General features: G+C 35.3%; 1 protein-coding gene across 1 annotated transcript in view; it reads right to left on the reverse strand.

The window, feature by feature from the left end:
- GRID2 (glutamate ionotropic receptor delta type subunit 2) overlaps nucleotides 1-16,408 on the reverse strand; it is a 1,432,440-nt gene that overhangs the window by 1,358,729 nt on the left and 57,303 nt on the right. The gene's annotated exons all lie outside the window — the stretch shown is intronic.

Raw genomic sequence — 16,408 nt, forward strand, 5'->3', positions numbered from 1 at the left:
AATACCAATCAAAATTTCACGAGCATTCTTCTCGAAGCTAGAACAAACAATCCTAAAATTTGTATGGAACCACAAAGGCCCCTGAATAGTCAAAGTAATGCTTAAAAAGAAAACCAAAGCTAGAGCCATCACAATCCCAGGCTTTAGCCTCTACTACAAAGCTGTAGTCATCAAGACAGTATGGTATTGACATAAAAAACAGACACACAGATCAATGGGATAGAACAGATAATCCAGAATTATACCTACAAATGTATGGCCAACTAATCTGTGACAAAGCAGGAAAGAGTATCCAATGGAAAAAAGACAGTCTTTTTAGCAAAAGGTACTGGGAGAACTAGACAGCAACATGTAGAAGAATGAAACTGGATCACTTCCTTACACCATAAAAAAAAAAAAAAAAAAAAAAACAAAAAAAAACACTCAAAATGGATGAGAGATCTAAATGTGAGACAGGCAACCATCAAAACGCCAGAGGAGAAAACAGGCAACAATGTCTTTGACCTTAGCCACAGCAATATCTCACTCCACACATCTTTGAAAGCAAGAGAAATATAACCAAAATGAACTATTGGTACCTCAACAAGATAAAAAGCTTCTGCACAGCAAAGGAAACAATCAACAGAACTGAAAGGCAACTGATGGAATGAGAGTAGATATTTGCAAATGACATATCAGATAAAAAGTGAGTTTCCAAAATCTATAAAGAACTTACCAAACTCAACACCTGAAAAACAAATAATCCAGTGAAGAAATGGGCAGAAGGGCACCTGGGTGGCTCAGTCTGTTAAGCATCTGACTTCTGCTCAGGTCATGAACTCACGTTTTGTGAGTTCGAGCCCTGCATCAGGTTCTGTGCTGACAGCTCAATGCCTGGAGCCTGCTTCGGATTCTTTGTCTCCCTCTCTCTCCATCCCTCCCCTGCTCACATTCTGTCTCTTTCTTTCTCAAAAATAAATAAAGGTTTAAAAAAAAAAGAAAATAAACAGTAGAAGACATAAATACATACTTTTTCCAAAGAAGACATCCAGATAGCCAAAAGACACATGAAAAGATGCTTAGCACTGCTCATCATCAGGGAAATGCAAATCAAAACCACACTAAGAGAGATACAACCTCACACCAAAGTGGCTTAAATTAACAACTCAGGAAACAACAGATGTTGCCAATGATGTGGGGAAAGGGGAACCCTTTTTCACTGCTGATGGGAATGCAAACGGGTACAACCACTCTGGAAAACAGTGTGGAGGTTTCTCAAAAAATTAAAAATAGAATTACCCTATGACCTAACAATAACACTATAAGAGTGCTGATTCACAGGGGCACATGTACCTCAATGTTTATAGCAGCACTTTCAACAATAGCCAAATTATGGAAAGAGCCTAAATATCCATCAACTGATGAATGGTAAAGAAGATGTGGTTTACATATACAATGAAATACTACTTGTCAATAATAAAGAATGAAATCCTGCCACTTGCAACAACGTGGATGGAACTGGAGGGTATTATGCTAAGTGAAATAAGTCAGAGAAAGACAGATATCATGTTTTCATTCATATGTGGAATGAGAAACTTAACAGAAGACCATGGGGGAGGGGAAAGGGAAAAATAGTTTCAAACAGAGAGGGAGGCAAACCATAAGAGACTCTTAAATACAGAGAACGAACTGAGGATTGAAGGGGTGAAGTGGAGGAGAGGGAAAAATGGGTGATGGGCACTGAGGAGGCATGAGCACTGGGTGTTGCATACAAGTGATGTATCATGGGAATCTACTCCTGAAACCAAGAGCACACTGTATCCACTGTATGTTAGCTAACTTGACAATAAATTATATTTAGAAAAAGTAAATAAATACATACATACATAAAATCTTTATCACTTAGCCAAAAAAATAAAATAAATAAAATAATAAAAAAAAGTATACTACAAAATTCTAATAACCACATATGTTGAAAGGCTGGGTAGAAATTAAAGTGAATTCATTTATAACCCAAAATAATTCTTATCCTTAGAAAATAATTTTAATTTGGCTTCCTAAAAAGGTATCTTGTTTAATGCATTTAAAATATGATCTAATTATATCATTTTACTATGCTGATAGCTTTTGAGGATCATAAACCAAAACCATTTTGAGGGAAATACAGACCTAAGAAGGTTAAACATGTAGCCTAAAGTAATAAAATAGCAGACCCAGAAGCTTCTGGATTCTTTAAATTCTAGACCTACCTGGAAACTACACCTCTAATAAAAAGCTCCTTTGTAATGATTACTAGGCTGGGACTCTTCTTGTGACCGTTAAACATATGTGAATTTTGTTAAATGAGAAAGTTTGTGGTGGTGATTGTGTTAAGTCAGCTTTGTTAAATGAGAAAGAGTGAGTCCACTATTTGTTTGTTTTTTTATTAGATTTTTGCCACTACAAAAATCATTAATAGGTTCGCCTGGGTGGCTCAGTATGTTAAGCATCCCAACTCTTGGTTTCAGCTCAGGTCACAATCTCATGGTTCATGAGTTTGAGACCCACACAGTGCTCTGTGCTAACAGTGGAGAGGCTGCTTGGGACTCTCTCTCTCCCACACTCTCTGCCCCCCCCCCCAGTCTCTCTCAAAAATAAATAAAAACTTTTAAAAAATCACTAATAGTAATTCCAGTAAAGAAATATAGAAGTTAATGTTTTCTCTTGATAATTTCACTCATAAAAATACAGCACAGCTAAAGCTACAGGCCAACATAGAATTTAACTCATTTTAAAACATTTTAGAGTGAGCATTTTTATAAGGCAAAAATTAAACACTAGCATTAATTGCAAAAGTTTATCTGCAATCATTAGAATATACATAGAAAATAAAAGTACAAGACCACTGGAAAGAAACCCAGTGGAATCAAAATATTCTTTTAAAAAAATTATACTCCTTCGAATTGTCTTGGGTGAAGAATTATAAAGTTGAGATGTTAAATGATCTATAGGAAATTTCCTAGAAGTGCAAAGGAATTGAACTTTAAGCTGGTTCCAGGCAGGAAATAACTCTACCAAGGAAATGAAAATGCCTCTTTTATATAGCAGTTGTGCCAAAGAGAACTCAGACTCCAAGGAGAACACTGACTGACAGCAAGTATACCAGCAGATTCTGAAAAGAGAGCTACCACCTAGGTGCGGTTTTGTTATTGGTATTTTTCTCAAGTGAAGCAGGCTGACAACTGTTAGAAGCATTTCCTTGTGAGGACGAGGGCCTCTATAGAAATCAACTGAAGATCGGCTTCTACTAAAAGGCTATCCTTTTAGCAAATGCAAAAGTTGACTTTTACTATTAAAAAAGTAGCAATAAGTTGCCTTAGGGGACAAAGAAAAGGAATAGGCCAAATTCAGCATGTAACACATAGAGGCAAGTGTATATACATGAAAACCATCCCCTTAACCATACATTTAAGGTTTTTACAAGTTCCTCAGAATAAGGAGAAATCTTGTAAGGACCCAAGAAATCTCCCTTTATCCTCTTATAATGCACTACTGTTCTTGAAACACAGTTTAGGTTCAGCGGGTTTTTCAATTAACCTTTTACCTTCATAAAACTCAGAAACAGTAAAACCTGGTATGTAGTATTATATATTGCTACCCAGACTATATAATTTCTACCTTTCCATTAGTGGGAAGTTTCTAAATATTAGTATATTAGTGGGAAGTGTCTGAATTCTATTTTTGGTTGGTTTGCTACAAATATATATTAGTAACAGGATACAGAATTCAGATATTAGCATTATTTTTCTGTTTTTACTCATTATGTATCTAAGAAATATCTAAGAAATATAAATACAATTGACCCTTGAACAACATAGGTTTGAACTGTGTGGGTCCATTTATATGTGGAGATTTTTCAGTGAAATTCAGTACAATACTGTAAAATGTATTGGCTGTTCCTTACGATTTTTTAATATCATTTTCTTTTCTCTAGCTCACTTTATTGTAAGAATATAGTTTAAAATACATATAACATACAATATATGTGTTAATTGACTTTTTATGTTATTGATAAGGATTCTTGTCAAGAGTAAGTTATTAGATGGGGCGCCTGGGTGGCTCAGTCAGTTAAGCGTCCAACTTTGGCTCAGGTCATGATCTCATGGCTTGTGAGTTCGAGCCCCAGGTCGGGCTCTGTGCTGACAGCTCAGAGCCTGAAGCCTCTTCAGATTCTGTGTCTTTCTCTCTCTCTCTCTCTCTGCCCCTCCCCTGCTCACACTCTGTGTCTCTCTGTCTCTCATAAATAAATAAACATTAAAAAAATTTTAAAGAGTAAGTTATTAGCAGTTGAGCTTTGGTGGAGTCAAAAGTTATACACGAATTTTCAACTGTAGGCACTCCTAAACCTCATGTTATTCAAGGGTCAACAGTATATCTTTTCTATTTGCATCAATTTCCCCCCAAATTCTAACATTTTCATTAAGGACAATTCCAATAATGCTTTTTTTTAACTAATAACTGGCATACAACACTGTGATCATTTTATGTGTACAAATAATGATTCGATATATGTCTATATTTCAGAATGATTGTCACAATGAGTTTAGGTAACATCCACCACCACTCACAGCCACAACTTTTTTTCTTGTGATGAAAACCTTTAAGTCTGACCCTCTTAGCAACCAATAATAGTTAGTTATGTTTAATTAAATTTAATAAAAATTATCATTGCTTTTTTTGTGTGTTTGGAGAAACATGTTGTATGTGCCCTGAAGTACTTATAATGAGAATTACTCAATTTGTATTACAGATTCTTGTATCTAATACATGACAATTGGCAATTTAATACATCCTTATAACAATAATGTACCTATATTTACCTTGTATTTCTTACATAATTCAATCAATTGCATATTCATCAGACATTTTTCTAAGGTCAATGTGCAACTTCCTGGTACATTTGGATTGCAAAAAAAAAAAAAAATTTCAGTCCATTTCACAATGGATACCAAATGTGAAAGATGAAAGGACAGGAGGAAAGAGAATTGAACATTTATTAATCTGTGATACTCTCCACCTCTCCAAAGTAACTGAAGAAGAGTACAACAGTGTTCACCACGATTCCTTTTCCCTCACACTTTCTTATTTATGGCAAATAGTTAAGGCAAAAAATAAATGGAGAGTTCCCAGGCATGGCATGGTATTAACACCTTTGTTCTTCTCTTAACAAAATGAACACGGATAGCAGTTGAACTAAGATCTCACAATTTTTTAAGCTTTATACACTAAATCCATGTAAGGATATCTAATATGAAAAGGGGAAGTAATAGCAACTCACAAATTTTATGGGCCATGAAAGCTTTTCATACACACTTTTTATCATCTATGAATTTCTCCAAAAGTTTGGTCACCTCTATGAAATTCTGCAATTTCATTAACGTGATTTTTGTCCCTCTTGTAAATTTTATGCATCAGAATTCAGACATAAAACCAAATGATATCAAACTTAAACTCTAGCAAAAGAGAAACAATTTCTTCTCTAAATTTGTTTAATAAATACTGCATCATAATACATTATGGAAAAATGAATAAAGTGAAAATTTTAAGCCACCTAAGAAAAATAAATAGGAAAAACTGCCACTTTCAAGGAAAGGACTGACATGGAGCATAGATCCAAATAAGTGACTTACCTTGGAACACTTTACTAATTCACAGATATGGATGGTGCAAAAAGTAGTCTGGCCTTTTAATAAAGTATCAGCATTGCTGTAGCAACGCTTTTTCCTTTGATAACTCTCTGGTACAGACTCTATATATAATCTTTATATACTACTATATCATTCTATTCATTCAAAAATAGTCATAGCTGTTCATCTGGAGAATATATTTGCCAGCTGCGGCATTTGATCTCATGTCTTGTTAATAAAATAATAATTTTCTCATTTTAATCACTTCTTAGATTTTAGGTCCTTCCATTGGTTTAAGACAAAAGAATTAAAGATTGTTTGAATGGTATGGGTGATAATGAAAAAAGTATCATTCATGTAATCCCGTCTCTCTTATTTACTGTTGTACTTTCAGCCCTTACCACAAATATATACATATACATGTGTGTGTATATATTTGAAGATATGCTTGATATACTCTGGACCCTTTCTGGTGCACAGTGTCACAGATTCAGTTTGCATGTTAAAGGAAAAAATTATATCCTTGAGTATATTCTCCTCATATTTATTTTAAGCTATAAAGATATATTCTATATTGCTGTTGCTGCCTATTCTTTGGGTCAGAGATTGCTTTACTCCCAAACATCCTTCTTGCTCAGTCATTTATTCTCTTATAAGGTGGCTATTCACTTTATGTGAACCTGTCTCAGGTGTTGTATACTAATAGTGTCCATTATACCCATGGCTTCAGATTTGTAACCACATTTCTGAACTTATTACATGGTTCATCCTTAGTTATATTTGACCCTCTATTTATGCACATTCAGAATTTCACCTATCTCCTGCCCTTCATCCTATTATCTTTAAGTGTTCCTTCTAAATACGTGCTTGTTAAACAACTCCAAAGTAAGACTTGCTCTGCCATCATCTCATTGATTCTGTCTTAGTGAGCTTACCAGTGACAGGGACAGACATTAATGAAATACGGAAGTATGACAGAGAGCTGGAAATAATATTACACATGAAATAACTTTGTCGTGAAATATGCAGTCAGAAGTGTATGCTATTACTCGGGGCACCTAGATGGTTCAGTCTGTTAAATGTCCTACTCTTGATTTTGGCTCAGGTCACGATCTCACAGTGTCTGAGTTTGAGCCCCGTGTCAGGCTCTGCACTGACAGTGTGGAATCTGCTTGGGATCCTCTCTCTTCCTCTCTTTCTCTTCTCTTTCTCTCTCTCTCTCTCTCCCTCTCCCTCTCTCTCAAAATAAATAAATAAACAAACAAAAAAGAAATATAGGCTATTACATATGAGAAAGAGAAAGCAGTCCCTAGCACCTGGCCTTGTACTACCTGGTAGGCCTCGATGTTTCTGTTAGTCTCCCCTCACTGCTAGGCCATGGTGCTTGCGTACGGAACATAAATATTTTCATAGAGCACCAACATCAGATAGGGCCAGCGTCTGAAATGGGTCAAGACAAAATAAGATCACTCTGTAGATATATTTGAGCACAGACAAAAATAAGAACATTGTACAAACTACAAAAATCTACATACATCCCCTGTTGGGGCTATTATCAGTAACTGCTTATTCTTTACCAATGACAGCTTCAACTTTAATAAGAATTATTAAACCCAACCACAGAATTACTTCTGCTTCCTGGCAGCTTCCAATGCAGAAAAAGGATCACTGCTTGAACCTCCTCCCAAATTACCTAATACAAGTCTATCTCACATAATTTGTCCTTTCTAACACCTCCTGACTGAGAGACCCTTGGATTCCTCATTTGTATAGTCCCCCTTACTACAATGTGGCAATAAACCTGACTTGTTTGCATAAAAGTATGTTTCTGGTAGTTTGGGTCAGAAGGGCAGTGACATATATTTCGGAAGTAACTATTAGTATCAAGTATCCTTATTTATAAACTGAAGTTTTCTGGAGTATCAATTATATACCATAAAAATCTAATAATCTCTCAATCCATAAATTTGTCTACACTTCTCTTATATACACAGACAAAGCAGCAATCACATAAAAATAGAAATGCTACTTTTATATTCATTTGTTAAATGGCACAATATAATAAATCAACACATGTTTTTAAAACCTGGTCATTGCTCCATAAATGTATTTTCACACCTGATACATAAAAAGAACCTATGAATAAATGTTTCATATTGTTACCTACCATCAAGGTCTTTTTCATTGGCAGATATTTTGAATGGAAAAATATTTTCTTTTTAAAAAGAAAGGAAATAAATATATTCCTTGCTTCTTATTATCGGAATAGTTCCCTTACTCACAAATTAAGATTGCTGGACTACTTTCATCAAGACCCTTCCATTCAAGTCTATGCGGTTCTATCCAAGAATCCACAACTTTCCAGGATCCCAAACATACCCCCAACATCTGAAAATGTGTTCAACATTTGTTAGAGCATATGCTCTGAATAAATTAGTTTTTCAAACATATTAACTAAGTAGATACAGAACTTTGTTAGTAGTGAATGTAAGGATTTTGCAAACTGACCCTGCAGCTGATGCATCTCACAGGTACATGGTTCAGTCTTCAGGGTTTAAAGTAATTAAGCCTGCCTTATAAACAAGCAGCTGTCTTTCTGCCAGGAGCATCTGACAGAAAATAACTAAAAAATTACAAAAATGTAAGGAGTCAGTGGCTTGTATTTTTTTCTTTATGATATTTAACAATTGGGTTGGTTTTAATCTCAGGTAAATCACCTGTTATGTCCTTTCCACAGCTATAGACTAACGCTTTGCAAATTTAGGCCAAGTTAATCATAGAGGAGTCTCTGTGAAGAGAATAGGAGAGAACGAACTTGTTCTTTACAATAGCAGAAAATCTATTATTTGTTCTTTCAGTCAACAGAGGTAACTTTGCACCAAAAAGACATTACATCTTTACTATCATTTGCAATACTTTTACAAGTATAACACTGCTTCATTATTTCAGTAAATAAAAGCTGGTAAAAATGCAACTAATTTGATCAAGGTTTTAGCACAATCATATATGGCTTATTTAATCGGTAGATGTAAAGTAAGGGGATAGACTAGGCCCTCGTGCAGTTTTTTGAAGCCCTGTAACCTAATCATCTTTTTCTTATTTATTTATTTATTTATTTATTTATTTATTTATTCATTCATTCATTCATTCATTCATTCATTTATGTTTACAACTTACCCATTCAATTGAAACATGCCTTTACAACTACCATAAATCTGTACCTACATAAGTGTCAGTTCCACTCACTGGTCAAAAGCTTAGGAATTGTTCACACTAGACATGTCTTTATTAGAGATGATTTTTCCTTCTGGTCACATTCAACACCCTTTACTTTTCTAGCTCACTCTGTGGAAAAGAAAAGAAAAGAAAAGTAAAGAAAAGAAAAGAGAAGAGAAGAGAAGAGAAGAGAAGAGAAGAGAAGAGAAGAGAAAAGAAAAGAAAAGAAAAGAAAAGAAAAGAAAAGAAAAGAAAAGAAAAGAATGCTGGAATTATCAAATCATAGAGTCCCAATAGGATGAGACCTTAGAAGTCATCTAATAGAAGCTCCAACCAAATGCAATAATCTCTTACACAATGTCTCTTCACAGGTTTATAATTAGATTATAAGCTCTTCATATGAGTTTAGGTTTCCCATAAACCAAAGAACTTAGAAATTAATCCACAGTGAATAGAAAACCAAGCTGTAGGCAAGTAATAAAGGTGTGTAATACAATTCACAGCAAAGTACATTTATTAAAACTTTAAATATACTGTTATTGTGTTGTTGGACCATTAGGTGCCAACATTACAGCATGAGACATCACAGGGAGTCACCAATGAAAAGGTCCATAACATTTAGAAAGGTTCAGCCACAGTCCCTTCAATCCCTCACCTGGTTCACCCCCTACCTCCCAACTATACTCCAACTCTAGGCTGTGTGCCATAAATGAGAGTATTCAGAACCACCACAGAACTTGATATTCTAACTATGGTCTTTCAACCCATCTCATTATGTTCCAGGACAGGGCAACTAGAAGACATGCCTGCCTGAGCATCTGGTATTACCCAGATTCTCAGGCCCCATACTGCTTGAATCAGCCCAAAGCTACCTAAGACCCCAACCTTCTTCATATTCCAACCCTTTCCACTTCTGAGTCTTCTTTATTCCTCCACTATTGTTTCCAGACTATTACTCTCCTTCCCTCTTATAAAAACCAACATAACTTTGAGTTCACTACATCTGATTATCCCACCCTGTCCCTCACCTCTTCCTGTCAACCAGCTCTCCTGGTCAGCAAGGATGATGGAACTATGTTGTTTTTGTTTTTGTTTTATTTTAGTAGATCATTTTGAAGTGTGAAGAAGTTTGTAAGGTGACAAGTTAGAAACCCACTATAGTCCAATGAGAGATAAGAGTAGTTTAAATAGTGACCCTAGAAGTTAAGACAGGCCACATAGACAGATCTGCTTGTCACTTGCTCTCTTCCAACCTATTCACTACAAAGATGAGATTGTTGTTGCTGTTGTTTTAAATCATATGCCATTTCTTTGCTTAAATCCTTAAAATGATTTTCAAATACACTAAGAGGAAAATAATGAGCCTTTACCATAGTTTACACATCTGAAGTGATCAGAACTACACATTTCCCTTCATCTCTGCCCACTGCCCACTACACTCTGCCACACTGGTGTATCCCCTTTCTAATCCAAAGCAGATCTCTTTACTTGAACTATCCCCCATTCTTTATATGTCAAGCTCCTTTTTATTCTTAAACTTGAAGTTTAAATGCTATTCACTTCACTGACCACAGTTGAAGGTAACCCTCCCCCAAATCCTTCTCAATATCAGTGTATCCAGTTTCCTTCCTGGCACTTAACAGTTTGTAATTTTTTTTTTGTATACATGAAAGAATATTTCATCATTGTTCTCTCTCCCATTAGTTAGACACCATTAACTCATGTAGTGGGAATGATGAAATTAGAAAATCAACATTTTCCACTATCTTAATATGAACTAATCAATTCAGGCAAAAGTCACCAGTGGAAGCTAAAACTAATGGATGAAAATTTAATTAGCAATAGGTCTATTATAAAGTACTACAAGCGCATAACCTGATAATGAGGAAATACCAGACAAACTAAGGGACACTCTACAGAATTATTACAAAGTGTCAGTACCATGAAAAACAAGAATATATTCAAGAATGATTCCAGATTAAATGACTAAACAGGTATAAAAAATAAATGCAACACAGGATCTTGGATTTTATTTTGCTATAAAAGACATTATTAGAATAACAAAATCTCAGTAAAGCCTAAATATTGGAATATAATATTATTTCAATGTTAATTTCCAATACTAATTTTATAGCAGTTATTAATATAAGACAAACATACACCTAGGTATTTAGGAGCAAAAGTGGCGTCACATATTCAACTTATTTTTTAAAAGTTCTAAAATCTATCTAAGTACCACACGCACATGCAGAGAGAGAGAAAAGTATAAATATAGTAAATGTTAATGTCTGGGAAATACATGTGAAGAGTATCCAGGAATTTTTTGTTTATTCTTGCAACCTTTTTCACATCTGAAATTATGTCAAAATAAAATAATAAAAAAACCATAAACTAATCTTCAAGTAATATATTTTATTTTTAGTAAATAACCTTTAAAAAGTTCTTTTCAAATTGGCACTTTGGAGCTAAATATATTTCTCACACTTTTATTAATTACAAAAGGAGCTTTGAAACCCCTTTGAAACTATTTTCAAATTTTGCAATGTTTTTGAGTATATCCTCACTGGTAAAATGTTTTCATCAATCAAAAATGTATTTTTTTTTATAAACAAGTACAAGTCACTCAACTTCTGGACTAATAATCTGGGGAATATCATATTTAAGACATGGAACAAATATAAAGTAATCAAGCTGGATGCCTGGATTTCTTTTATTTAATGTTTATTTATTTTTGAGAGAGAGAGAGAGAGAGAGAGAGACAGAGCATGAGTGGGGGAGGGGCAGAGAGAGGGAAACACAGAATCTGAAGCAGGCTCCAGGCTCTGAGCTGTCAGCACACAGCTGGATGTGGGGCTGGAACTCACAAACCCTGAGATAATGACCTGAGCCGAAGTGGGTCACTCAACCGACTGAGATATCCAGGGGCCCCACCTGGATTTCTTAATGTAGATTATAAACTAAATTTAATATAATTACAAGTAATAAAATGAAAACACTTTTGAACAACAGGAACATTTTTCAGGACTAATTGTTTCCCAAGGAGAAAAATAATAATAGCACTTAACATTTTTTGAGTACCTAATATATGGCAGGTACTGTATTAAAGCCCTTAGATGCATAATCCCATTTATTCCTGACAACTGTTAGATATAGACTATCATTATACCTATTTTGTAAGATAGAAAACTGAGGCTCCGATGAAGTGTTTAGTTTGCTAAATATTTCCCATCTAGCATAGAAACCCAGGAAATACAATGCCAAATTAGAGATTTTTAGCCAGCATACCACTCTATCTGCTCCCAAAGAGGAAAATAAAACAGATAATATGGAACAGTGAAAAGTATGAAGGAATTTAATTGCAAGATTGGTGCTTAACTGGATGCTTGACTATGGGTACACAAATTTAACATTTCTGAGACTGTTTTTAATCTGTAAAAAGAAAAAATATTTTATTGATGTGATAATCAATTTTTAATTTTTAAAATCTGTTTAAAGTTTATTTATTTTGAAATAGAGCACATGAGAAGGAGAGGGACAGAGAGAGAGAGAGAGAGAGAGAGAGGGAGGGGGGAGAGAGAGAGAGAGAGAGAGAGAGAGAGAGAGAGAGAGAATCCCAAGCAGGCTCCACGCTGGCAGCACAGAGCCCAATGTGCAGGGCTTGAGCTTATGAACCATGAGATCATGACCTAAGTCTAGAACAAGAGTTGGAGGCTTAACTGACTGAGCCACCCAGGCACCCCAGTAATCAATTTTTAAATGAGATAATGCAAAAAAAAAAAAAAAAAGACAGGAAGTCAGTGGTTATAATATGTAACAGTAGCTAACATTTATTATAAATTTAAAGTAGATGAAGTAGAACATTTTATAATTGTCATCTTTCAGATGAGGAAACTGAGCTCTTGAAAGGTTAGCTGATTTAATAAAGATAGCAATGCTACTGAATAGCAGAGATGTGATTACAATTTAAATCTGACTCCAGATTTACACCTCTTTAAACACTACTTTATGCTCCTAATTTCTACTGGAAAGGGTACCCAAACAGCGACTACTCTTTTAAAGAGTTCATGTAAGGATGTGGTGGAAAACAAGATAGTAGGTCTTGAGCTACTATTGGATAGAGATTTGAGTAGCAGTTTTAACATAGATCCTCTATGTCAGAGGTTTAAACTGTGTTCCATAGTTTCAGGAGTTTCAGGTGTCTCACACCCAGAGCTAATGAATGTTTAGAACAGAATGGAAGATCTTGATAGACAAGTGAATAGACTCAGTGCACTGCGGAAATCCACAGGAAAAAGGTAAAAGTCTTCCCTTCATTTTGAGCTGTCATCTTCCTGTTACTACTACAAAGATCTACTCTCTACTTCTGCCAAACATAGGAGACACCATCACTGAAGCTCTTTAACCATGGAGACATGGCCCACAGCAATCAGCCATTTAAAATCCATACTATGGTTCTCCTCAATGAAAAAAAAAAATGGAATTTCAGATAATAATTATTTCTACCCTTTCCTGACTTACCGTAACACCATTTTTTTTTCATTTAATTAGACTGTTTTGTAGTAAGTCTAATTAGTCCACACAAGTAAAATGGGGACGGTGTTCTATCTTATACTAAAAAGAAATCTATGCTGTAAAAAAGTTAACAAAGGTAAGCACAGACTTTACCCATAAATTACAGCTATTTTGAAATCTGTTCTACTGATGAACATACATATCTTGGACTCCCTCTACTTTGTACAACAGACACCTGCTTTCCTCTTCCCTCATTTATTCATAATTTCATGCTTTCATTCTTTTAACCATCCATTTAGCACTCTCTGACTTTTGCAAAAGCTACAATTATAATTTATACTGTGTAAGTGTGCATATAAGGAAAATTAAGAAAAAGTATTACCTTGAGTTCAGAAATACAGTCTTGTAATAGTAAGATTTGAAATTTAGATTTATTAAAACCAATTATTGTATCAGTTTTATTAATTTAATAAACATATAGATATATGTGTATGTGCATGCATATACACACACCTACGCATATACATATTTTGATAGATGGTTTTGTGTGGGACATAATATGTGTAGCCCTTAAAAATGAACAGGCAAAATCTCTGGCATTGAAAAAAATAATTGTATAAGGCTGATTTTGGATGTATAATTGAACACAATTTCTTAAATGCTAAACCTTGAGACAAGTTGCTTAGTACCTCTTGGCCTCAGTTTGCTCATCTGAAAAATGACAATGATAATACCACTTACCTCATAAGTTTATTATGAGTATTAAATGAGTTAATACATAGAATGTCTCAAATACTTCTAGACTCTGTGTATGTGTGTGTGTATTTTATATATATATACACACATATACAGCTGAACATATATATATATATATATATATATATATATATATATATATATATCCTTGCTCCTATATTCTTTGCCCTCTCTGACATTCAGTCACATAGACCATTCTGCAGTAAATGTTACAGTAGGAAAGAAAAAGAGGAGAGAAGGTGATATGGTATGCTGGGGAGAGAGAGGTCATAAAGGAGGGACTGGAGAATTAAAGAAAAGACCTAGGGGATCTCTTCCTTTCTTCCAAGAGCCTAAGTAAACTCTTAAAAGTTTCTATTGGTTTACCAAAATGTGTGAGAAAAGAGGGTTTAAGAGTACAGATTTCTACCTTTCTTCCCTCTTCCATCCTATAATGAAAGAAGATTCCTGGGGATTCATCAAAGAATAGAAAAGATACAGATGGGAATTTAGAGAGCCACTGGTCCCTGATCAAAGACTTTGAGTCCATTCTCAGCTGTAGAATGATGATTTGTGAGTTTAGGCAGACAAAGCCTTTGTAATCCTTGTTCAAGTGGCATAGGCAGAGCAAAATGGTCTGATGTCCTCATTTGTGGCTGAGTAGCAAGAATGTGGCTACACCTAAAGAAATCAGACAAAGAGGAAAGCAGGATATCTCAAAAGCAGTTGAGGGGCACCTGGGTGACTCAGTCAGTTAAGCGTCCGACTTTGGCTCAGGTCATGATCACACAGTTCATGGGTTCTAGCCCTGCATTGGGCTCTGTGTGGACAGTTCAGAACCTGGAGCCTGCTTCAGATTCTGTGTCTCCCTCTCTCTCTCTGTCCCTCCCCCGTAGGCGCTTTGTTTCTCTCTCTCTCTCTCTCTCTCTCTCTCTCAAAAATAAATAAACATTAAATTTTTTTTTCAAAAGTAGTTGATCTGCAGTGGAGTTTGACAGGAGATAAGAAAGAATCACAGACATCCATGAAGTTAGATAACCTTGAGAACTAGCTGAACATTCACACAATGCACTGGTTCTGGGTAAGTCCTCTGGAAGTCAGAATCAGTCCTCAGGGCAGATAGTAGCTGAGTCTTGCTGACTGAGATTAGTTATCTACCACCTCCACAGAATGGCAACTCAAAATAGAAAGTAGACTAAGGTACAAATAAATAAATGTATGATTCCTATACTCCTCCATTGTGGTCTAAAATTTGTATCTGCTAAATGGGAGATAAAGTACCTTGAGATCACCCTGAGATCTGGATCCCTATTGTTTCTGATGGCATTTTCTACTTCTCTTTATCTTTTTGCAACAGCTCCACTGGCCTCCTTGTCAATCTTCAATTGCACTACTTTCTTGCCTCTAGAGATTCACAATTGTTGTTCTGCTGTCTGTGGTGCACTTGCCCCAGGTATCGACAAACACATCTTCATTTTTTTCAGTTTTTATTCAAAAGTCATTTTTTGGGGGGCATCTGTGTGGCTCAGGTTGTTAAGTGTCTGCCTTTGGCTCAAGTCATGATCTCCTGGTTCTTGAGTTGGAGCACAGAAGCTGCTTCAGATCCTCTGTTCCTCTCTCTCTCTCTGCCCCTCCTCCACTTGTGTGTGCCCTCTCTCTCTCTCTCCCCCTCTCTCTCAAAAATAAACAAACTTTTAAAAGAAAAAGCCATTTAATGGTGAGGTCCTGTGCAGTTATACTAATTTAAAAGTTTCAACAGCCTCCATATTATTTCATACCATCTAAGTTATCATCAACATACTATGTAGTTTATTCATAATGTTGTGTATGTGCTCCCACTGAATGACGGTAGGAATTTATTTATTTTCTACTGCTATATGCTTACATTCTGAGAAAAATACCAAACATCAATTAGGATGCAATGCACATTTTTGAATGAATATATAAATCCAACCTTTAATAAAATATGAGCCATAACATGAACTCACTAATATGGAATAAAATAAGGTTAACTATCTTCTCATACTTATGCTCAGTTTTATTTAAGTTTCAGTACTTCAATTAGCATGATTTTTTTCCCCTCCCAAAATGAGAACCATAACATTTGCTCATGTGTAAGTCAAGGGGAGATATTCTGAGTGGAAGGAAGGACCCGAAAATACATGCCAGCAAGGAAGTGCTGCCACAGTCTCTTCACAGAATAGTCTCATATTCCCCATTAATACATTATATAACTATGGCCAACTGAGCCTATTTTAGGGATCCTGTAGAAGACTATACTTGATTCTGCTGCATCCATA

The sequence above is a fragment of the Panthera pardus genome, unplaced genomic scaffold (assembly GCF_024362965.1).
Source record: "Panthera pardus isolate Hobbes unplaced genomic scaffold, ASM2436296v1 HiC_scaffold_13, whole genome shotgun sequence".
Taxonomy (NCBI): domain Eukaryota; kingdom Metazoa; phylum Chordata; class Mammalia; order Carnivora; family Felidae; genus Panthera; species Panthera pardus.